This window comes from Trachemys scripta, chromosome 9, assembly GCF_013100865.1.
Source record: "Trachemys scripta elegans isolate TJP31775 chromosome 9, CAS_Tse_1.0, whole genome shotgun sequence".
Lineage (NCBI taxonomy): Eukaryota > Metazoa > Chordata > Testudines > Emydidae > Trachemys > Trachemys scripta.
The window spans coordinates 68959906-68983775 of record NC_048306.1 but is presented as its reverse complement, the minus strand read 5'-3'; positions in this window follow the sequence as shown (position 1 = coordinate 68983775).

Here is a 23870-nt window from a genome sequence, read left to right as displayed (position 1 = left end):
TGGGCAAGTACTTCATCTCTCAGTACCTCTGTTTCCCCTCCTACACTTAGTTTGTCTTGCCTGTTTAGATTCTTAGATCTTCAGCACAGGGAATGTGTCTTGCTATATTTGTACAGTGCCAAAACAATGGGGCCCCGGTCTTGGCTGCAGACTATAGGTGTTATCATGGTACACATAGTAATAATGTTACCATAGTTATTCCAGTTCATGCTGGTGTAACTCCATTTGCTTTGGTAATTTACAGTGGTGTAAATGAGATTAGAATCAGTCCTCATGTATTCAGACAAGGGCATTGTTGGTCTCTATAAATAAAAAAAAATACTAATAACAAAGAATCTGTTGGAGCCTTCGATGCAATCCTGGCACCATTTGGTTTGTAACAACTCTTTCTTTCATCAGACTGAATTAGTTTCTGTGTGGAAATTGTAATGCATTGAACGAAAGCCACAATCTCTGCAAGAGACCAAGTGAACTGTACCAGGCTGCGTTACCGGGATCAAACACCTCTTTTTGCAATCGATATGCTTGTTGGCATTCTCAAGAGAAAGAGGTCATAGGCTGTTTGTGCATGGAGACTAAGTTGCCCTATCTCCCCTATAAGCAGATGGAGACCCCCCACTCCTCTAGACCTTTCTGTTGGTAGGAATGTGTATAGGTGGGAATACTAAGTTAGGGATTTCAGAAGAGGGAAAGAAACTGAACTGGGCTGTTAAGAGAAAGCATGACATCCTTAACTATGGAACAGGTACCATTGCCCAATAATAAAAGATCATGGAGAGTAACTTTAGAAATTGAAACGATGTCTGTGACACACTTTGAAACAGGTGAGTGTGGTAAGACATGCGAGCTATAAAAGAAGCAATTTCACAATAGGAATAGGACAAGAGGGAACAGTTTGGTAGATAAGATGAAACATCTGATTTTGGAAGATTTAATTCCCCTGAAGAAAATCTAAACTTTTTACTATAACATTAAGAGTCCAGTGAAATCCTCTTAGAGTGGCAGCACAAGAATAATCCTCTTCCTTTGTATTTCTGCTGTTTCTTCTTAGGTTAATCCATGTGTGTCACCATTGCTATTATGACTGTAGTACTAAGAAGACCCCAGCATGCCAGGTAGTGTACAAACACATAGTTCCTGCCCAGAAGAGTTTACAGTCCAAATAGATAAGACACACAAAGCTTGAGGGGAAACAGAGGCAAAAATAGCTTACCTAAAGTTAGTAGCTTAGGTGGGAATAGAATTCAGGTTTTCTAAGTGCCTATTTGCTGTCTTTGCCACAGCACCACAACATCCCCTATCCTAGCTTTAAATACAGAATCTGTGGTATAGAGAACAGGTATATCAATTTTGTATTTCTAAAGCAACGAAAAAAAGGCATAGAAACATGACTTTATCCTCTGGTAAGAAACACAGTAAAAATAATGTGATTACAATGTTTTATCTAACCGTGGAGACTAGTGCCCCAAAACAAGTGGTGAGAGAACAGGTCATAGGAATATGCCTGCTTAGTGTTTGCCTGATTTAATAAACAGGGAGAAAACATGTGCTCCTTCCTAGATCCTCCCCCCTCCTTCCTACTTTTACATATGCAGGAGCAAATCTTATGGTCTGAGTTCAGGCAAAAGTCCCTTTGTGGTCAATGAAGGATGTATGGCCAGTTCTGTGAGCTCTACCATGTACCATAATATCTGTAATGCTGCTTGCATGGAATACCTCTATATAGCTATATCTGTGTAAAGAGCCATATTTTGCCTGCCCATAATGCAGGGTTTTGGGGAGGGCACACGGAGCGCAGCTCCATAAAAAGACCAGGTGCTATAGAAGTCCCTGTGCTCCACAGGGCGCAAGACTTGCACTTTCTTGGCACCTTGGGAGTACAAGTCACTGAAAAGCTAGAGGGGCAGAGGTATGACCATGGCTTACACCACAGCAATCCTCACCTGTTTGCAGAACTGGTCAACTGCACTAGGGGAGCACACGGTATCTGTATGATGCAGAACTGAAGAACTGTTTTGCCATTGACTTCAGTGGGGCCAGGATTTCACTGCAGAACTCTTCCTGGGTTAGTGTGGCTTTGTACCAGCCCCTGCTTCGTACCAGCCCCTGTTCTAATAGAAACAACCAAACCCATAACCTTGTTTATCTCAGAACTTTGGGGAGGAAAAATAATCCCATGTTTCTCTCTCCATAGTGGAATAAGTTAAAAACCTCCTTTGTTGCCTGATAATGTACATAGATTTGGCCTCTATTGTTTTGGATCTTTCTGGACTCTATGATGAACTAAAGAACGATAGTATTCCACCCAGGGCCAGCTCCAGGCACCAGCCCACCAAGCATGTGCTTGGGGCGGCACCTGGAGGGGGGCGGCGCGGTGCGGCGCTCCGGCCCGAGAGCGGGGCCGCAACTGGGCTCGCCGCCCTTCCCCCGGCGCTCTGGCCGCCGGGAAGAGCGGAGCCGCGGCCGGGCTCGCCGCTCTCCCCCCGGCGCTCTGGCAGCCGGGGAGAACGGAGCCCCGGTCAGGCTTGCCGCCCTCCATCTGGCGCTCCGGCCGGTCGGGGAGAGCGGGCCCGTGGCCGGGCTCGGCCCCCTCCCATGCTGCGCTCCCCGCCGGGGGCGGGGGGGTGGCGGGAAGCTTTTTTGCCTGAGGCGGCAAAAAAGCCAGAGCTGGCCGTGATTCCACCCACCGGCATACTGTCTGTGGGTATGGGCAGAGATCTAATACAGTACTGTTTTCCAGTCCTCAGTGATGTGCTAGGAACATTTAGTTTGTTAGTTATGTTGTGTTCATGATTCTGAACTTTCTATGCATGTTCATACCAAGCACGTATATTTAGGCAGTCTATTTAATGACAATCCCTGGGCTGAGAGGAAGCGTTATTAGTAGCATTGTCATTTCCTTCATTGGATGATTTGTTTTTATTTGCACTTCCTATTGTTGCCATCATATTTATTTTTGATTAATTCCCATTTTCCTATCAGTGTTAGCACTGGAAATTCCACCCCAGCTCTTCATTTCTAGTTTTCTACTGTGTCTGTCATCCTTTGTATTTTAAAGTCTAATTTGTGAACGCAATTAGAATTTATGACTGATGTGTCTTCTGTGAATCAGCGCCGACACTCAATTTTTAATGACTCTTCATGAAAAGTTTAGTGAGTTTCAGGAACAAGTTTCTAGGAATGTTCATGCACTATTGATGAGACGATTTATCATAATTTGTGAAGTCATGGGTTCTGTCTGAATGTGAAACCCTGTGGGGTCCCACCCGGGATGTACAACTGCAAATCTCTTGTTTTAACATGCTTCTCTTTTCATATCCATACAAATGGTGGCTTCCCTACCTCATGGTGAGGCAGCTCCTTTCAATGGTAAAATGAGCATATCAGTATCTTTATATTTTGGATTTTCCTGGAGCAGCATGGAGGGCTACATTCTCTGCTATTGTAATTTGGTATAGCCAGGGCTGGATTAAGCATAGGCACTATCAGTCCAGGTTTAGGGTTGCAGCTCCTGGAGTCAAATGATTACTAGAGCTGTATGGGAGCTGGAATTTCCATTTCATGGGAATGCCCATGATTCTGAAATTTGTTTTCATTGATCATTGGAACAAATTATAAAGAATTTTGAAATTTTCCATTACATTTTTTTTTAAATTTTGTTTTGGATCAGTCAACATTTTTTATTTTGATTTTGACTTTTTATTTTTCTATTATAATCTAATGTAACATTTCTAAAGGAAAGGTAATTTCAAAATAAAAACTGAAACATTCTGTTCTGCTGACGTCAGTCGTTTTTTCAAAATATGATTTGGTCAAAATTGATATGTTCTTGAAGAACACTTCAGTATTGATAATTGGATATTTTTGGACCAACTCTAATGATTAGAATCTAAGCTCTCATTTTAAGGAAAAAATTAGGCTTTTAGTCCTAACAAAGAAAAGCTTGAACATGTGACTGATGGTTACCAATGCAGTCATGCCTGCCTGAGTCTGCAGGCAGCCTGAAACAACAATTCAGAGTGGTGTGAACAGTTATTCCATATATCTAAATATGGTGTTAACATGAAACCTTCTGGTCTGGGTGATCTTGCCACAACCAACCCAGCAGAAAACTCTAAGAATGGAGAAGAGTGCAGTGGGCCCAGCTCCCCACTCAAATGGTCTACATTTCTGTCATCCCTGCCTCAGAGAGATGGGGAGAGCGTTGCTAACACCATTCCAAGTGGGCAAAGGCACAGTGCAGGGTTGGGCCATGGGGGTAGAGTTGAGGATGGCCCATGTCATAGTTTCCCTAGAGCTCCAGATTGCCTTTAATCCAGCCCTAAGTGTAGCTCAATTGGCTTCAATGCATCAGTTGATATGAGTTAAATTATAGAAATTGGAATTGTCTCAGCAAAGAGTTTGAGTCAAAGAATTTTTTTTATAAACTTATTAAAAGCTTACAACTTAAGACCCCGATTCTGCAAAGATGCAGTCACATGCTTGCCATTAGGCACATGTGTAGTCACAGTGAAATCATCATGTGCTAGCCACAGGATCACTCACATGTGTAAAGTCAAATATGGGCATAAATCTGTGCAAGATCAGGCCTAAAGAGATTAACAGCATAAGATCACTAATAATAATGACAGGTTGCAGAGGAACAGCCAGAGTATACAACAAGGGCTAACTGGGATCCTCAGATGCGTATGTCAGTTTTCTTGTCATTTAAAAAAAACTCTAGAAAATATATTTGGGGCAAAATCCTACCAGTGTTGTGTGAATGTGTGAGGGGCAGGAGCACTATAGAGAGCCTTTCCCCTGCACAGAACATCCACCCAGCAGTAGGGCAGCATGATCTATTGTATGATGAGGCCCTGCAATCATCTTTGAAAAAATTTTCTACCCCCACCCAGGGGATTGGCCAAGTGCTAGGTGCCCCCAGCCCATCCATGCAATTGGCAGCAGGCATGCTGGAGAGAACGCAACCATTCCTTTCTGGAGCAAAGTAATGAGAGCTGCTAAATGCATTGCCTCAGATTCCCTGAGCAGTCCTGAACTGTACTAGCAGGTTGACTCTTTGACTTTCCAGTGGATTATGATTAATCTGCTTTGCTCCCAGCCCTTCCCTCTGCTTTGCGCCTTTGGTGAGCTACATATCTGCTTGTATCTCAAGGGACTTCCCATTTTATTATCTCTTTGACATTAATAGGACATGTACAGTATGCCCTGGAAAGCTCTTTGGGGCAGGGACTGTCCTTTTATTGTGTTTGTACAGACCCCAGAACAGGGGTCCTGATCCATGACTGGGGATCCTACCCACTAATACTACATCAATAATAGTAACAAAAATGGGAAGGAATAATTTGTCATGAATTCAGAGGGCCCCCTGAATACAACAATGCATTTGAATGGAATCTGCTGCTAAATTTAATTTCTTGGCTCCACTAATTATTCAGAATTCTACAAAAATAGTTTATTTGGGGCTCAATTCTGCAAGCTGCTGAGTGCCTGCAGGGCCGCTTGGAGTTGCTCAGGGTTGAGCCCTTATTGCCTAACTTTTTCCTCTTAATGAAACTGTTGATCTTCACTCATTTGTGACGGCAGCTTGGAGTTCTCTGAACTGGCAAACACTTTGGAAGAGATGTTACTGTCGTCTTTCACAACAGTCAGCACTTTGGAAACATTCCCCTTGAATGATGTTAAAAACAATTCCAGTTTCTATAATTTAACTCATCCATATCATGAGCACCAATAAACTAAACCGCTACAGATTCCAGGTCCATATCTTGCCAAGAGCTGGCATTATGTTCTGAGCCAAGTAACTCATTATAAACAATGAGTATTTCAGTCCGACAAGTGTGCACAGTCTTGCAGGGTGTGTGTGTATGTATATAGCTGGCACTGGAAGTGATGAGTTTTAGATCCTTGCATTCTGAAAGATATCAACAGAAATAGCTACTAAAGCTGTTCTGTTAGAGAAAAACATGTATTTACGCGGGGTTCAGTTGGGCATGATCTATGAGAACTCATATATCAAAAAAGAGTCGGAGACCCAAGTCCAAGAACCATTTACTGTGTTAGTTTACAGGGTGTAAAAGTATTAGGATATCAGAGGTTAATGTATGCACCTAGTCTCTATGTGTACAGTGTTCTTTGCAACACTATTGGGGACCCTTAGAAAAGTCACTATAGGATTTAAAATGTAATGTTGAAGATATCAGGGTATGGTGCATGGAGAGGCCCAGGAAAGAAACAGAGACATAAAGGAGGGGAAGTTGGATGGGAGAAAGAGAGAGAGAAGGAATCCTAAAGGAAGGGAAGAAAAGATGGACACTGAAATACTGTGCCCCACCATTTGTTTCTAAAATTCTGTCCATCTTGTCAATCCTTCTAAGAGGCGGGAGTCTGCATTCTGCTGGAGCAGTGCCTAGCCACTTGTTGATCCAGAATTAGGATTATGCTTTTTGGGAGCTGGGCCACAGAGGTGTGGCCAAAACCACAGAAATCAAATATTTGTATTAGAGTACAGTCGTAGGTAAGTTACAGTGCTGACTAGCTGATAAATCAGCATTCCCTCTGTGTGGTGCACAGGCACTTTGTTTTCATCTTAGGTAAAAGGTGAATTGTTATATTCTCTTCCTGATGCGTAATTTCCACTCCCATGAATAGGGATTCTTAATGAATCAAGGGGAGTCTTAAAATTACAGCCCTGCATGATATGATGGTTTAGAAAGGTGCCCTTCTCTCAACCGAGACCCCTTTTCTTCTCTCCAACTTCTCTGAAATGGGCTCAAGAAAAGACAGCAAGAAGGGAGAATCTGCCATCACCATGACTGATACCTGTGAGCAACATTCCCATGCACTCAGCCATAACTTTTATGAGAGGATTCCTGGTGGGAAATTTGGCCAACAAGACAAATATCTTTAATGGGACTAAAGACCAAATCAGCACAGTCGCATTGACTTTGATGAGCTATTCCTTTTTACATCAGTTGAGAATCTGGCCCTTGAAGAACTGCTTTCTCAGCTAAAACAAAAGGATTATAGCAACAAGAATATCAGGTTCTCCACTTCTGTGTACCTCTAACTGTTTCTGACAGATGACTCCCTGCCTCTGTTTGTGCTAGCAAAGGAGAAACCGTTGCTAAGTGCTACACAGGGTATGCAATGACACACCACCTTTTTTGTTCTTTTTATCCCTTCCCAATGCAAATCACATGATTGTTATAAATCTGATGAAATGTTGCCAGACAAGAACCCCAAAGTAAATGCAAGCCACAAGATACACACTCCCATCAGTTTCTTCCCTTCCATGCAAAACCTAAATGTATATCGTCAAGGAGTCTTCTGCTCCTCTTCTTTCAGGACTACTGAGAGCTCTTCTTAGGGAAATGGGTTCCCATACTTTTTACAAGGGTGAAATGCCTGTGGAAGCTATTGGAACTTCAAGTTTTGCTTGAGGCCTTGTCTACATTATGGAATATCCCATCCTGGCAATCTGTGGCCTGCAATCAGTGTAACTGCATTGGTACTGCTAACACTTAAGAGTAGACAAGGAAACGTTAGTGTTTGCACTGATTGAACTAATTGGGATGTTCCCCTTTCAAGTCCTTTTAGTTTAATTGTGCAGACTCCAGCTAGCCTTTGTTTATGCTTAGGGGGTTAGCAGATTCACTGATCATGGCCACCAATAGCTGAATTTGTGTTGTTCCTGACCGAAGACAAGACCTGAGTAAGGAATAAAGGATGCTTGCCATGGAAAGAAAAAAACACAGCTTACTGGTAACCCATCCCTTTTGCAGTCTGAAGTCATCCTGGCCCAGACATGGTACAATATTTAGAGGGAAGAGGGAAAGCAGAGAAATTTATTATTGTATTTTAAAGCTGATCCCCTGTGTTAGTGTGTCTGTTTCCAGTATTAGAGCCTAAATAAGTAACTAAGCAAATGTATAAAGCTGTAATTGTATCCTTGATTTCATGTTATACAATAAGATGATTTATATAATTTTCTCAAGTAAGATACTTTATATATCTTTCCAAAGTGTCTCCGCCAGCTTTGGCCCCAACAATTGCTTTAATGACTGAGGCTGACCAAGAGGCCACACAGTCTTCTTTAGTAACTTAGCCACGAGGTGTGATCAATCATTTGGGTACTGTCAAAGAATGTATTTTACACTTCACTGGCAAAACGTTTGATCCCAGACCTGGTTACTGGGCTCTGAACATGCTGTTGTTTACTGTGGGTTTTTCAGATGAATTTTGCTTTTTAAAAATGTTCCAGCGAAATCATTTTTTTTCCTAATAAGATTACGAAGGTACAAAGCAAATGTTTGGCCTCATTGGGAAATTAATTATGTGGAATGACTGATATGTTGCTGGAAGAATCAAATAATAAAATACAGTGTTGCTTGTCTACATCTGACAACGTGGATTTCTTGTGAAAAATTGCTTGAAGTCCTGGATAGCACCCAAATGTGAAATCTTGTGCTGGCTGGAAACAGTGAAATTCTTAAAATGGCTTCATCTGAAATGTTACAACTAGGATTCTTGGCTGTAGGTTAAAATGGTTAAAAAAACAGTATTATTCTAGGAAAAATTAGAGTGAGATGGCGAACTCCGAACTCATGTTGGTGAGGAATTACATAAATAGTGTCCTTGAATATTATAGACAATAAGGGCTTGTTTCTTCTTTAACACCAGTTTTACACTGGGGTAACTCGTTTAACCTCACCACTGATTTTCACTGAGGTAAGAATCTGATTCTGTTCCCTCTACTCCCACTGAAGTCCGATCTTAAGCATACTGTAGAAAACTCACACTGAAAATACATGCAATGTATAATTTTTGCACTGTGGAAAATTGTTTGCGAAGAGGGCCAGCTTTCCCTAGAGACAGGGTGACCATGTTTCCCTATGCTCAATATGGGATACTTGGTAAAATTACTCATATTCAAGTGAGTTCAATGGCAATCAATCAGAACTGTGCAGTAGAAACGTTCTAATTAATGTCAAGTTGACTGAGCTCCCATTAAAAAGAAATACTGCATAGTTGGATTCTTTTTATTTACTTTCTTATCTTTAAGGCTTTAAGGTTCACACGGGGAGAGGTGACACACACACTCCTGTACACCTCTCTTACACGGGTGGGGAGGGGTTGGCCAACCAACCCGACCCTCCCTGCCCAGCACTCTCTGCTCCTCTGCCTGGTGGGGCCCCCAGGATGGACCCACTTATCCTGGTATTTTGCACTGTCTTTGTGAGGGAACACTTGCGGGGGACACACAGGGTCACATGCCCCCCCCCCCCGATTTCTGCCAGGGTTCACACCAGAATGTGGCCAGCAGCAGCCATTCGGCATTGTGTGGGAGGGAAGGGATGGGAGCTGCTTCCAGCTGCAGGGGAGGGGGATGGGAAGGGATGATCAGGCCGGTGTCTTTGCACAGCTCATTTCTTTCTCACCTCCTCCCCTGTGGCTGGAAGCAGCTCCCATCCCTTCCTTCATGCACCCTGTCAAAAGGCAGCTAACACTTCCTCCAGGCTGCTGCTGGCCACCGACATAACCCAGCCACCTCCTGGCCTTCCCCTTTCCCTTCCCCCCTGGCCCCCGTCTTGCTACAGTGCGGGCAGGAAGGGATTAAGCCCTAAGGACACATTGTGCACAAGGGCTCAGGAAACCCGACTGCCAGGGCTTCAGCAAACACGGCCAGAGAGGTGGCTCAGCACGGGAGGTTGCCTAGGGGACAGAGCAGCTCCATGCTCCCTGGGGGGATGGGTGAAGAGGGTGCTAAGCTCCTGCCTGGGGGACTGCTGTGGAGTCTGCAGGGTCGGGGCGCAAATAGGCTGGAAATCACTTCCCCTCCTGCCACTCCAGATCTTAGCTGAGGGGTGGAGGGGCTACTCTGTGCCAGTGCTGTGCAGGGCTTTGGCACATGCAGGACTTGGCGAGACCCTGCTAGCCGAGAGCCGGCACGCAACAGGGGCTGTGCTGATGGGCCATCGGGGGAGCGGCTGGCCCAGCATGCTGCAGTTTTTCCCCACCACCAGCCTTGAACACCCACCCCCATCATCGACCACTGGACCCTCTCACTCACCGCTGGTGAGCGGGCAGCTGGCGAGCAGGGATCCAGCCAGTAGCAGGACCCTCCAATACTGATTGGAGGTGGGGAGGCAGGACAGAAAATATGGGACAATTTGCCCATCTGTAAGAAAAAGTCAGGCTTAAATACAGGACGGTCCCTTTAAAAATGGGATGGCTGGTCACCCTACGTAGAGATCTCCCACATACAAGCTTTGTCTTGACTAGAATAAAAGTTGTGATGATAAGATGTGTTAGCTAATGTTATAATATCATGATAAAACCTAGCCCTTACAACGAGTTTGTCCCAGGGAGTTTGAGATTTAAGATGAGTTAAGATTTTTAACATAATTCAAGACAAACAATTTTTTTAGTGACTTCTTTTATGGCCCCAGAATGGAGACTATTTAAAAAAAAGTAAATCTATGGGCATGCACAGCCAGGCAGTAGATAAGGCCTGACAAAAGGCTACTTGCATAGGATCATAGAAGCGTAGTACTGGAAGGGACCTTGAGAGGTCTTCTAGTCCAGTCCCCTGCACTCAAGGCAGGACTAAGGATTATCTAGAGCAGATGTGGGCAAACTACAGCCCGCGGGTCACATCCAGCCCACGGGACTGTCCTGCCCGGCCCCTGAGATCCTAGTCCCCGACCCCTCCCCTGCAGCCCTGTCACTGCGCGGGCTCCGCTGGGCAGCGTGGGGAGCGCAGCTGGCTCTGGCCGGGTGTGAGCTCCTGCTGCTGGTAAGGGGGCGGGAAGGGGGGAAGGGGGGATTTGGTAAGGGAGTGGGGAGTCCTGGGGGGCAGTCAGGGAGGAGGGGGCGGTTGGATGGGGTGGAGGTACTGGGGTGGTGGTCAGGGGATGGGGAACAGGGAGGGTTGGAAGTGGGAGTTCCGGGGGGCCTGTCAGGGAGCGGGGATGTGGATAGGGGTTGGGAGGGCAGTCAGGGGACAGGGAGCAGGGGGGGTTGGATAAGGGGGTGGGATCCCGGGAGGCAGTTAGTGGCAGGGGGTCCCGGGAGGAGGTGTTCAGGGGACAAGGAGCAGAGGACGGTTGGAGAGAGGGTGGTAGTCCCCAGGGGGCTGTCAGGGGGCAGGGATGTGGATAGGGGTTGGGGCAGTCAGGGGACAGGGAGCAGGGGGGGGTTAGATAGGGGGTTGGTGTCCTGGGAGGGGGCAGTCAGGAGACAAGGAGCAGGGGAGGTTGGATAGGTTGGTGGTTCTGAGGCGGGCAGTCAGGGGGTGAGAAGTGGGAGGGGGTGGATAGGGTGCGGAGAGCAGGTTGTTTGCGAAGGCACAGCCTTCCCTACCCTGCCCTCCATACAGTTGTGCAGCCCCGATGCGCCCCTCGGGCCAAAAAGTTTGCCCACCCCTGATCTAGAGTGACCATCTCTGACAGGTGTTTGTCTAACCTGCTTTTAAAAATCTCTAATGACGGAGATTCCACAACTTCCCTAGACAATTTATTCCAGTGCTTAACCATCCTGACACTTAGGAAGTTTTTCCTAATGTCCAACCTAAACCGTCCTTGCTGCAAGTTAAGCCCTTTGCTTCTTGTTCTATCTTCAGAGGTTAAAAAGGGCAATTGTTCTCCTTTCTCCTTGTAACACCTTTTATATAGTTGAAAACTGTTATCATGCCCCCCCCCTCAGTCTTCTCTTCTCCAGACTAAACAAACTTGATGTTTTCAATCTTCCATCTAGGTTGTGTTTTCTAGACCTTTAATCATTTTTGTTGCTCCTTTCTGGACTTTCTCCAATTTGTCCACATCTTTCCTGAAATGTGGCACCCAGAACTGGACTCAATACTCCAGTGGAAGCCTAATCAGCACGGAGTAGAACAGAAGAATTACTTCTCATGTCTTGCTTACAACACTCCTACTAATACATCCCAGAATTATGTTTGCTTTTTTTGCAACAGTGTTACATTGTTGATTCATATTTAGCTTGTGATCCATATGACCCCCCACATCTCTTTCCGCCGTACTCCTTCCTAGGCAGTCATTTCCCATTTTGTATGTGTGCAACTGATTGTTCCTTCCTAAGTGAAGTACTTCGTATTTGTCCTTGTTGAATTTCACCCTATTTATTTCAGAGTAGGGCTGTCAAGTGATTAAAAAAAATTAATCACAATTAATTGTGCAATTAAAACATTAATCACATGATTAATCATGCTGTTAAACAATAATAGAATGCCATTTGTTTAAATATTTTTGGATGTTCTCTACATTTTCAAATATATCGATTTCCATTACAACACAGAATACGAAGTGTACAGTACTCACTTATATTTACTTTGTATTACAAATATTTGCACTGTAAAAAACAAAGGAAATAGTATTTTTCAATTCACCTAATACAAGTACTGTAGTACAATCTCTTTATCATGAAACTTGAACTTACAAATGTAGAATTATGTACAAAAAATAACTGCATTCAAAAATAAAACAATGGAAAACTTTAGAGCCTATGAGTCCACTTAGTCCTATTTCTTGTTCAGCCAATAGCTCAGACAAACAAGTTTGTTTACATTTGCAGGAGATAATGCTACCCGCTTCTTGTTTACAATGTCACCTGAAAGTGAGAACAGGCGTTCGTGTGGCACTGTTGTAGCCAGTGTTGCAAGATATTTAAATGCCAACTGTGCTAAAGATTCATGTCCCTTCATGTTTCAACCATCATTCCAGAGGATGCTGATGACAGGTTTTGCTCAATAACAATCCAAAGCAGTGCGGACTGACACATGTTCATTTTCATCATTTGAGTCAGATGCCACCAGCAGAAGGTTGATTTGCTTTTTTTTTGATCGTTCAGGTTCTGTAGTTTCCACATCGAGTGTTGCTCTTTTAAAACTTCTGAAAGCATGCTCCACACCCCATCCTTCTCAGAGTTTGGAAGGCACTTCAGATTCTTAAACTTGGGTCCAGTGGCTGAACAAGAAGTAGGACTGAGTGGACTCGTAGGCTCTAAAGTTTTACATTGTTTTGTTTTGGAGTGCAGTTATGTAACAAAAAAAAATCTGTATTTGTAAATTGCACTTTCACAATAAAGAGATTGCACTACAGTACTTGTATGAGATGAATTGAAAAATAGTTTATTTTGTTTATCATTTTTACAGTGCAAATATTTGTAATAAAAATTAATACAAAGTGTACAGTGCTCACTTTATATCCTGTGTTGTAATTGAAATCAATATATTTGAAAATGTAGAAAAAACATCCAAATATTTAATACATTTCAATTCGTATTCATTGTTTAACAGTGGGATTAAAACTGTGATTAATCGTGATTAATTTTTTTTAGTTAATTGCGTGACTTAACTGTGATTAATTGACAGCCCTACTTCAGGGCATCTCTCTAGTTTGTCCAGATCATTTTGAATTTTAATCCTATCCTCAAATAAAAATCAGTATAACCCCTCTCTATGCCATTATCTAAGTCATTGATGAAGATATTGAACAGAACCAGACCCAGAACTGTGGGCCCCACTTGATATGTCTTTCCAGCTTGACTGTGAACCACTGATAACTACTCTCTGGGAACAGTTTTCCAACCGGTTATGCACCCACCTTATAGTAGCTCCATCTAGGTTATATTTCCCTAGTTTATTTATGAGAAGATCATGTGAGAGAGTATCAAAAGCCTTACTAAAGTCAAGATATACCACATCTACTGCTTTCCCCCATCCATAAGACTTGTTACCCTGTCAAAGAACGCTATCAGGTTGGTTTGACATGATTTGTTCTTGAATAAGGACTTCTTACACAAGGAAGGTTGAGAACTGGCATCTTTCTCCTTCCTCAGGCAAAATTCCCATTGAAATTAAGGCTGACTAAAGTTTTAAGATTAGTTAAATCCAACCCTTTTATATTGTACTAGTAAAATACTACTTTAGTAGCAATTTCCAGCATGGAATTACTTCATAATTATGGAACTAAACAGAAACCCTGGATATAAACATTATATCACGGAACATCAGTAGCATTCAGAATCTGGTCCAGATTTTGCAAAGCCCCCTCACTTATTGTTGTGACATGCTGAACAAACACATCGCTTCCAAACAAACCCAGAAATTGCGAGTGCTTGAAACTAGACCTGAATTTTTCACTTTGTATTCATCTTTACTTAATTTAGTAATTAATTTGGAACCCAAATATTTTTCCTGATTCCTTTGAAAGCCTTTGCTTCAAATATGAAATATGTCACTTTTCTAGACTGCATGTACAAAATGTTGCAGCTTTTGATACCTCCATGCTATGTGGACTGTGAATTCTTTTTGGTGTGTCAGTATGCACATATGGCACATAGTTGATGAATTCTAAAGGAATGGCATTCAGCACTGACATTCTTCTATATTTCTATGTTTTTGTCATGCTGTGGTGGGTTTATTCATTCTTCTTTCATCTCCTCAGAGTGAAAAACTCTGCATTCATCCAACCAATCTCTCTCTCTGTCTCACCCTCTCACTCATTCAGTCACACCATCTGTTTCCAGATTACTGATTTCTCCGCATGAGTACCAGGTAACAGACGTGACTTCTCCCAATAACTACAGCAAAAAAGCTTTCACACACTCTCCACAATCTGTGAACATATGATCAGTCTAGGATAACATGTCATGCCAAACACACATTGGAGGAAAGAATCCTGAAATCAGGCTGAGTGATAGTATTTATAATAAGGTAATTAAGCAGATAGGTTGATTTTACTTTTTTTGGACTGTTCTAGTATTTATTCAGTTATGATTCTGCAAATTTCACTACAGATAGCTTAGCTGCATCATGAGAACCACTGCCTAAGAGTTAGTGCAGAGGCCTAGATTCTGGAATTCTGGGTTCCATTGTTGGAGCTGCCTGTAGTATGCTGTGTCACCTCTGGCAAATCACTTAGGGTTGACCTTGCAAAATATTGAGGGTCCTCATTTCCCAGTGACGGTAGTGAGAGTTGAGGATGTTCAGCATTTTGCAGAAACTGGCTTTACTTTCTTTGTTCCTGTCTCACAATGTGAATAATACTAATCTCAAAGGGGTGTTGTGAGGTTTAAATTAATGTTTGCGAAAATTTTTAAGATCCAATGATGAAAGGCAGCGGTATATAAACACAAAGTATTATGTATTGTTATTAGCTAAGTACAGGGATATCTTCATGTTCTGACTCTCTGTGGGTGGAATTCACCAGCATAACTGCACCAATGGACAGCCTCTAAGCCCACAGAGATTCATACCCAAATATCTGAAGGCAAAATTTGGTCACAGGCTAAGTGAGAGGGTTTGATTTTATATGACTCCTTCAGTGTCCCTCTTTTCTGAAAAATCAGCTTAGATTTGAAACTAATCCCTCTTTATTAAGGATACCCCTTTCTTGTTTTGTTTTTTGAGGGGCAAGGAGAAAGCTAATATGTATATATCATAAAATTTGCTTCTTTATGAGGGTCAAAGTGATATGGGGATGCTCTTCTCGATGTGTAGCATTTACATCTTTAGCATCAGGCAAAATAAGTGTTTAAATGTAGATTTTAGGCTCTTTCATTGCCCCCCAAATAATATACATTTGAATTATTTTAAGTCAGACAGATACTTTTGTAATTTGGAGCAAGATCTTCCTTTTCATTTTCTTTCTTCTTGTTCAATTTTGCTTCTTCATCCACATCTTCGAGCTTTAAAGATACAACTGTGTGTGTGTGTGTGTGTGTGGTTATTTACAACGTTTAGAAAAGAAATAGGTTGAATTAATCTTAAAGCCAGATACCTTCACTAGCCAAAGTGAAGAAAACATGATGTATGATTTGCAAGCTATTTATGTAAAAAAAAAATAAAAAATTAAGCCCTGTAATGGTCATCTAACTGTTTAAAACCATTAATAATTGCCTTGAAATTGTTAACTATTGTGGTTAACAGCCACTGCAAGCTACCCTTAACAAAGGAATTGTTATCTGCTGATAATAATCAAGTTCTAAGCAATCATGATAGTCAGCTATATTTTCTTTTGTTCTTTCTTCTTATTTGTTGCTTTTCATAAGCAAGAATTCCTGTTTCTCTGTAAAACAGGACACATTCCCCCAGAACAATAGATTATATGTGTATTTTATTCAAGCTGCTGAAAGACAAACAGAAACAGGTTCCCTGAAAATTATTTAGATTAAAAATACATAAATACAAAAAAAGCACCTTTTCATCTTTGTGATAATACTAGTGCACAAATACCATTAATAAAATTTGAAATGGAATGGAACCATCTGTTTACTTTTCTGAAGAGGACTGTCTATATTATAACTATATTCAGCAAGGAGGTACATGGCAGATACTAGCACAGCCTTTGATTTATTCCTGGAACTATTTTTTCCCATTTACTGTGTATGTTCTCCAAATCCTGAATGACACATATTGCAGTCCTATTTGTTCACTAGCATCCTGTTCTACATCCCTCTTTTTTGCTTAAGTTTTCACACTCATTTTCTTAGTGTCATTATTATAAATTAACATGTTAACATATGGATTGCTGCCCTTCTAGGCAAGAAGGGAGTGTGAGACAAATGCCTGATTGGATCAAAGGACCCCACCACTCCCCAATACTGAAGTCCAGGGCAAGACAATAGCATCCAATTAAAATCAAAAGCCTTTCATACCCTCACTCTGCTGATCACCTCCTTCTGAGATGGGAAAAAGTGGGCCAGATCACATGCCTGGGCAATTTGCCCTTGGCTTCTCCCCAGGCCATAAGATTGGATATTCAGTGGATCTGTGGAGAAAACCAACGAATTATGTCAAGACCATCTTTAAATTTAAGTAGAAGTGCTGGGTAATTTTACTCTTCTGTGTACCTTGCTCTGGTACACTTGTCAGCACGAGGGAAGTAGTGAAACTAGTACTAAGCACAGTATAGAGCCCCTTGCAGGCTCAGGCCCCCGTTTAGCACAACTAATCCTCACCTGTAACAACCTTAGGTTGGGACTCCCAAAGATGAATTAGGTGTTTAATAATGGGAGCTGGCATACAACACCCATTGGCCCCTTGCAAAATCCCAGCCTTACTGTTTAATGAGACAGGATGAGTAATATCTTTTATTGGATCAACCGGTGAAAGAGACAGGCTTTCAAGCTCTTCTTCAGGTCAGTTTTTAAGGCAGATACTGTCTCAAACAGGAAGGTACAGCTATAGAGACCTATGTGGCCCTACCCTATGCAAAATTTCAAAGGGAAAAATCAATGCAACTTCAGCATGAACCCTAGATATGCTGGAAATTAGTGGGTCCAAATTCAATCCTGGTTTGTGTGAGTGCAAGTGCATTGAAGAAACACTCATGCATCCACTTACACCTGGACTGACTTTACTCCATAAACCACATTCTCATTATATGAGGTAAAGGTTAAAGAGGAATTTTGAAAAATGTTGTGTATAACATACACCCTGTCACTGCCTTTATGTGAACCCCAACTTGGGCTATATCCTGCACCACTGATATAAAGGGGTGATTTGCTACTGACTTCAATGGGATGTTATGGTCTAATAGAAATTGATCTGTTAATAAACCAACAGCTGCTCACCTGTACCTTAACTGGACTTCATGCTGTACCTGCCATACCAAATGTACCACTATTTTAATGTAGGGTCTAAGAACCAGACATAACTTCAGTAGTGGGGAAACCTGTAACAAACAACAGCTGACAGAACAGCTCAGACACAGAGGGTACCTCTTATATATTATAGAGCAAGCCAAGAAATCTTTTGAATTGCCCAGGAGAAGAAGAGATCAGAAAATGTGATAGTATTCCCTCCATTGTGAATTTATTTCCAGAAGATCCTACAGACACCAAGAAATCTATCCTCTGAATAAATGATGTAGATAGGTTACCAAAGGCCATATGAAGATCATCACTGATTGCTTTCCACTGACCTCCTAATTTATAGAAATTTATTGTCAGAGCAGAATTAAGGTCTAACTGTACTAAGGGCTACATTGTGATCTTAGACTCAGACCTGAAGAAGTAATGGCATTTAAACACACCAATCCAGGAGTGCTCTCTCTCTCTGTTTGTGTGTGTGTGTGTGTGTGTGTGTGTGAGAGAGAGAGAGAGAGAGTTTGTGGTTGGCTCAAACACACACAACTAAGGACTTGTCTACATGGGGACACACAGGCCTGGTCTACACTAGGGGATGGGGAATCAGTCTAAGTTTTGCAACTTCAGCTATGTGAATAATGTATCTGAAGTCGACGTACTTAGATCTACTTACTGCGGTGTCTTCACTGCAGTAAGTCAATGGCTGATGTTCTCCCGTCGACTCCGGCTGTGCCTCTCACCCTGGTGGAGTACCGGAATCGACGGGAGAGCGCTCAGCAGTTGATTTATTGTGTCTAGACTAGACGCGATAAATCAACCCCCCTCTAGATCGATCGCTGCTCATCGATCCAGTGAGTAATGTAGACAAGCCCTCAGAAAAATTTATCCAAATTAACAAAAGACATGAATTTAAAGTGGATTAAGACCACATGTGCACATTCTTATTCAAAATTAAAGTGGCCTTAATTAATTTCCAAAGTGAATTAAGCTAAAATGAATTAAGGCCATTTTAATTCTGAATAAGAGTGCTAGCACAGGGATTTAATGCAGTTTAACCAATCCACTTTAAATTCACGCCTGTAGTTAATTCAGATTAAGTTTTCTGAATTTCCCATGTAGACAAGCTCTCTAGTCACGATTCTTTCCCTCTTTGCTCCTTCACCAACTGAAAATTACCACTCTTTTTGTGCTGGCTCAGTTGCTTTGGCCAGTGAGCGGGAAGAGGTTTGTATAGCATAGCATCTGCTTATTCGTCACCCTTCCTGAACCCTTGTGTGCTCCAGGAAGCAAGTAAGAGGGCAAGAACCTCCACTTGATCCTACAGCCCTAACCCAAAAGCTGGGTAGCTCATGTAGAGGCTTAACGGATTCTCTTATACCGTCACAATAGGTGTGCTCTATTGTGATTCAAAGAGATGTGTGATTTGAAAACATTATATACTCACTAAATCTGCTCACATATTTTTGGACAGAAACAGTTTTCCACTCCAAAATGCTGATTCAACAATTTTAAAAACATTTTTAACAAAAGGAAATTTAAAAATGTTGGAATTTCCATGAAACAGCAATTCTGAGTATTGACCAATGCTAGTATTCATTAGCTCTGCTACAGGCAAGAATGACAGTATAAAGCAAAACCTAATATTTATTCCATATACATGGTTATGATATTCAGTATCAAAATATAGGATGCAAGGAACAATGTGTGGGCAAAACCTTCAATGATCTTGATTCAAGATTTAATGAGTACAAGACTGCTGTAGTTACTGGGAAAGTGGATTAGCAATGATCATAGTCTATCGAATGTGAAAAATATTTCCAGTGGAAAAGTGACAGGGTCAGAACAGCATGATGAAAGAGAAAAACACAGGATAAATGTTCTTAAAATGGGACTTATATCGAACTATTAACCTGAATACTAAGAGTAACAGGATCTGTTTGGATGTTGCATAGAACAAACACTGCACTGCATAGATGTGTGTGGTTTTAAGGCTATTTCAATTCCACCAATCTCATTCCACATGAAGAAGGCCTTATGTGCTGTGCTGGATGTATCAGTTTAACTGGTCTCTATGTATCATCTGTCTGCCTCATTATGTACTAGCGACATCTATGAAATGTGTAAATTTACTCACATGCATAATTGTTGAGAGGATTAGGATTTGGGATTGCACAGTGCAGAATTTAAATTATTGTATACACGTTTTTCTCATACTGTGTTTATACAATTAAAAAAATAGATTTTTTTAAATTGATGTTTTAGATTCCAGAATGCTAATTGGCTGGTATGGAGATAATAATCTGAAAAATATACCTTGCTTGCCCATTTACCTCACCTTAGATTAGGATTTTTGTTGTTGGCAAGAAAAGTATTTAGGCTTTTAATACTTATGTGCTAAGAATCTGTTTAGAGTATCTCAAGCTTTCAGGAGTAAGAGCTGCAACTATAGAGTAATAGCTGCTGTATAGACTGAATGAACTTGGAAGTCAAAAATACTCATTGTTCTAACTTGAAAATGAAATTGATTAAATTTAGAAAAAAAGCAGGGAAAATAATCATTTTCTTAACAAAGGAAGAAATCCAATAACAAAAAAGAAAAGTATAGTACTCAGGATAATCTTCATGAGAGAAAACATGAGTGTATTGAAGTAAAATAAATGATTAAAAAGGAATGTGGAGACAGAAGGATTGGACTTTGATTGCCATCAACATTTTAGGTAGTGAAAGTGACACAGACTGTGGAGGTATTTTAAAAAAATGCCAGGAGCTGAAATATTCTGTGTTCTTGGCCAGTATAGGATTTGTAGATTCAAAAATTTGGAGGCAGAAGGGCCCATTCTGATAATCAAGTCTGAACCCCTGCATAGCACAGGCCATAGAATTTCACAAAGTGGTTCATGCACCAGGCCCCTAACATCTGGTTGAGCTAGTGCATCGCTTCTGGAAAGGCATTCAATATGGAAAGCACAGAAAGCTGTGTTATTGTAATCCGACTTGATCTCAACACATGAGAAAAGAAGAACAAGCAAACTACAATGCCAAATAGAGGCGAAAATATCTTGTAAGGCTGGATCCAGTCAAAATCAGTGACTTCAAAATCAGTGACTTCAGTGTGCTTTGGTTCAGGCCCATAAAGCATGTACCATATAGTAGGGTAAAATAAATATGCATAGAACACAATCATCCACCCACTTGTTTTCCTGCCTGTCTATTAATACTTTAGGTATTTTTTAAAAAATGTGCTCATTTTCTATACTTAAGATCAAAGACCTGCTGGGAACTAAATACAGGCATTACAACTGGAGCTTGAAGTTATTTATAGTGAAAATTGAGACTTGAGCTCAACTACTTTGTTTGCTTCAGAAGTTCAAGAATGGATTTATCTAACTTTAATAAACAGGTTGTTAAGGAAACCTAAATAGTCCAGAGCTCATGTGAAACTGTTTGACAAAGGTTTACAAACTTGCTCCATGGAGCTGGGAGCTGCACTGGCATTGTGCTGAGGTGGGAATTTGTCCATGAAATGGCTAATGTGGCAGTACTGGTGAGAGGGGGGTACCCTTTGAACAGACTCTCCAATAATTAAAGCCTTCTCTTCCTTTTGATGGTGTTTATCTTGTCTGTTTTATTTCTTTCCCCATAAAGTTTAATTAGGTTACTAGGCTGTTTTATGAGATCTAATTGAGTCTGTAGCTGTTAATACAGCACTTCACAGGACAAATATATTTGCAGGTAGAAGGAATTATTATCTTGAACCTGATTGCTGTATCCTTCTGAGTAATAGGAAGGGATTTCCTCAGAGTTTGGCTAAATACAGTCTCATTTCCTGCTCCACTTTAAGCTTCTGTGCCACATTTAAAAGTGAAATCTCCCTCCCATTCTCTCTCTCATTTCTAGTACCTACTGTAGGATGTCAGTTGGAAATATATGTTAGGAAACAGGAATATTATGTACACTAGCAAAATAATGTTTCAAGGATGGCAGATTTCAAAGTTAAAAAACCCTGCTTTCAATGAAGCTAATAATGTATGAGCTGTATTAGGACTGTAGAAACTGGGAAACATTGGACTTTAATTCTCATTTGGATCCAATCCATTAAAGTTCAGTTTACGCAAATGTAACTCAGTTCCTATCCCTTTGTCACATAAAAAGCATTGGGTACTGTGAACATTAATTTGGGGACAAAAGGGACTTAGGCTCAGCATTTCAATGCCTAACTTTAGGTGCTCTGCTGCCCACTGAATTCGCAGCCCTGAGTTGGGTGCCCAAGTTCCTTATACAATGCATGGAGAGAGTTAGGTGCCTAAGCATGGGATTCACAGAAGCCTGCATACTGAGTGGGGAGTCACCTAGGCTAGCCAGAAGGAAATACAGAGGAGAGGGGTGGGGCCTAACCCATGCCCCATCAGAAAGTTAGGCATCTAACTCTGGGTCAGAAGCAGGTTCTTCCTGCCATTCATGATTCACAGCTGTGAACCATCTCTTGGAATTAGGCACCTAAGCCCTTTCTTGCAAAAAATATGTGGAAGGGGAAAGTTTTACTCAGTTTTCAGAACACCCATTGGAACCTGGGTCTCCCATCTCCAGGAAAATGTCCTGGCCCCCAGACTATAGAGTCGTTCTCTCGCTCTCTGGCATAATGAATATTTAATTACTTATACAAATGTAGTACAGCTCCAACAGGAGAGACTTAACCCCAGAATACCCTACTCTCTCGCTCTGTGGGGACCTAGATTCAAGTCCCTGCTCCATATGAGGCAGAGAAGAGATTTGAACTGGCATCTCCCAGGTGAGTGCCCTGACAATTGGGCTAGTGGGAATCACCTCTGACTGTTTTATGCGGGGCCTGATCTGATAGATTTGCTGCTTAGGTGGCCTTTGAGAACTCCCTCTAGTCCCTTCCTAATGGGTGAGATCCCACAAGTGAGATAGGCAGGGGAAATGCCTAATTTATTAATTCTGCTGGGATTTAGGCATGAATTAGGTGCAGAGTAGCTTGATTTAATTGGCTTTGCATGTGCCCACTGGCAGATTTTTTCAGGACTTTATTGGAAATTCAGGCACCTAGGGAATTGAGGTGTCTTCCGGGTTGGGGAGCAGCTGTTTTGAAAATCTAAATTTTGGGTTTAGGCACCTGAAGTGGCGGCCTAAGTATTTTTGTGAATCCAGACCTTTGTATCTGAAAAGAATAGCATCCTTGGACATTTTATTATTAATCTCACATGCAAAACATCCCAATACAAATTATACCTTCACAATACCTGAAATATTTCTCTGGAATTCATCTGCTTACTGTACAATAAGATTGTTATCATCAAGTTGGAGAAATGTGAGGGTATGATGATGAACACTATTGTAGGCTGCAAAAAAAATCATTTTTGTGAGTCACTGAAAAATGTTAAGGTTGTTACACTAAGACTGTAGCCTGAATCAATTGGCGTTTGTAGGCCTGATTCCCCTTCTACTTCCATCAGTTGTACATCCACATAACTCCATTGGATCCACTGAAGTTACTTCTGATTTGCGTTAAAGTGAGCGGGGACTTGGGCCCAGAATATTATTTTGAAGGATATGCCAATTCTTTTAAAAAGACATTGTTAAAGGCTCCACCAGTTGGATTAACTGAAGTCCAGAGTTTTATAGTGAACAACCAGAAAGTCAGAACATTCATGTGTAAATAGTACAATGTTCAATAATCTAAACTGAATACAAATGGCATCTTTAAAGAAGCCAGGATCCCTGTGCTTCTGTACAACAGAATGTTAACAGCATAGAGCAAAGTCAAAAGACTGGAGAGGGATCACCTTTTCCTGAAGTTTCCATGCATCTTGTATTATGTTTTTTCAATGTTTGTCATTTTCCTGCAGGAAAGACTGATGAGCAGATTTGTGTGGTTTGCAAAGCATAGTTAGCATGTGAATAACATGCAACTGCATTTTACTTTTCATGTGTTGCAACCAGTTTTTTAATGCTACTGGTGGTTAGATGGTTCATGGTGACCTACAAAGTATGTGGGTGAGTATGTTGGGAAGAAGGTTTAAGAGTTTTTTTCTGCCATATTTTTCATTAGAAATTCAGGCCTTGTCTACCCTGGAGAATTCTATGAATGACCTGAGAACTAGGTAAGTGAACCCTGATGGTGTCCCCAAGCCTTATATATAAATGTTGTTTTTCAGGATCTTAATTTTTCTACATAAGCATGCCCCTGAATCTTTGCTCACATGACTCATTCTTACTCATATGACTATCTGTAATGAAGT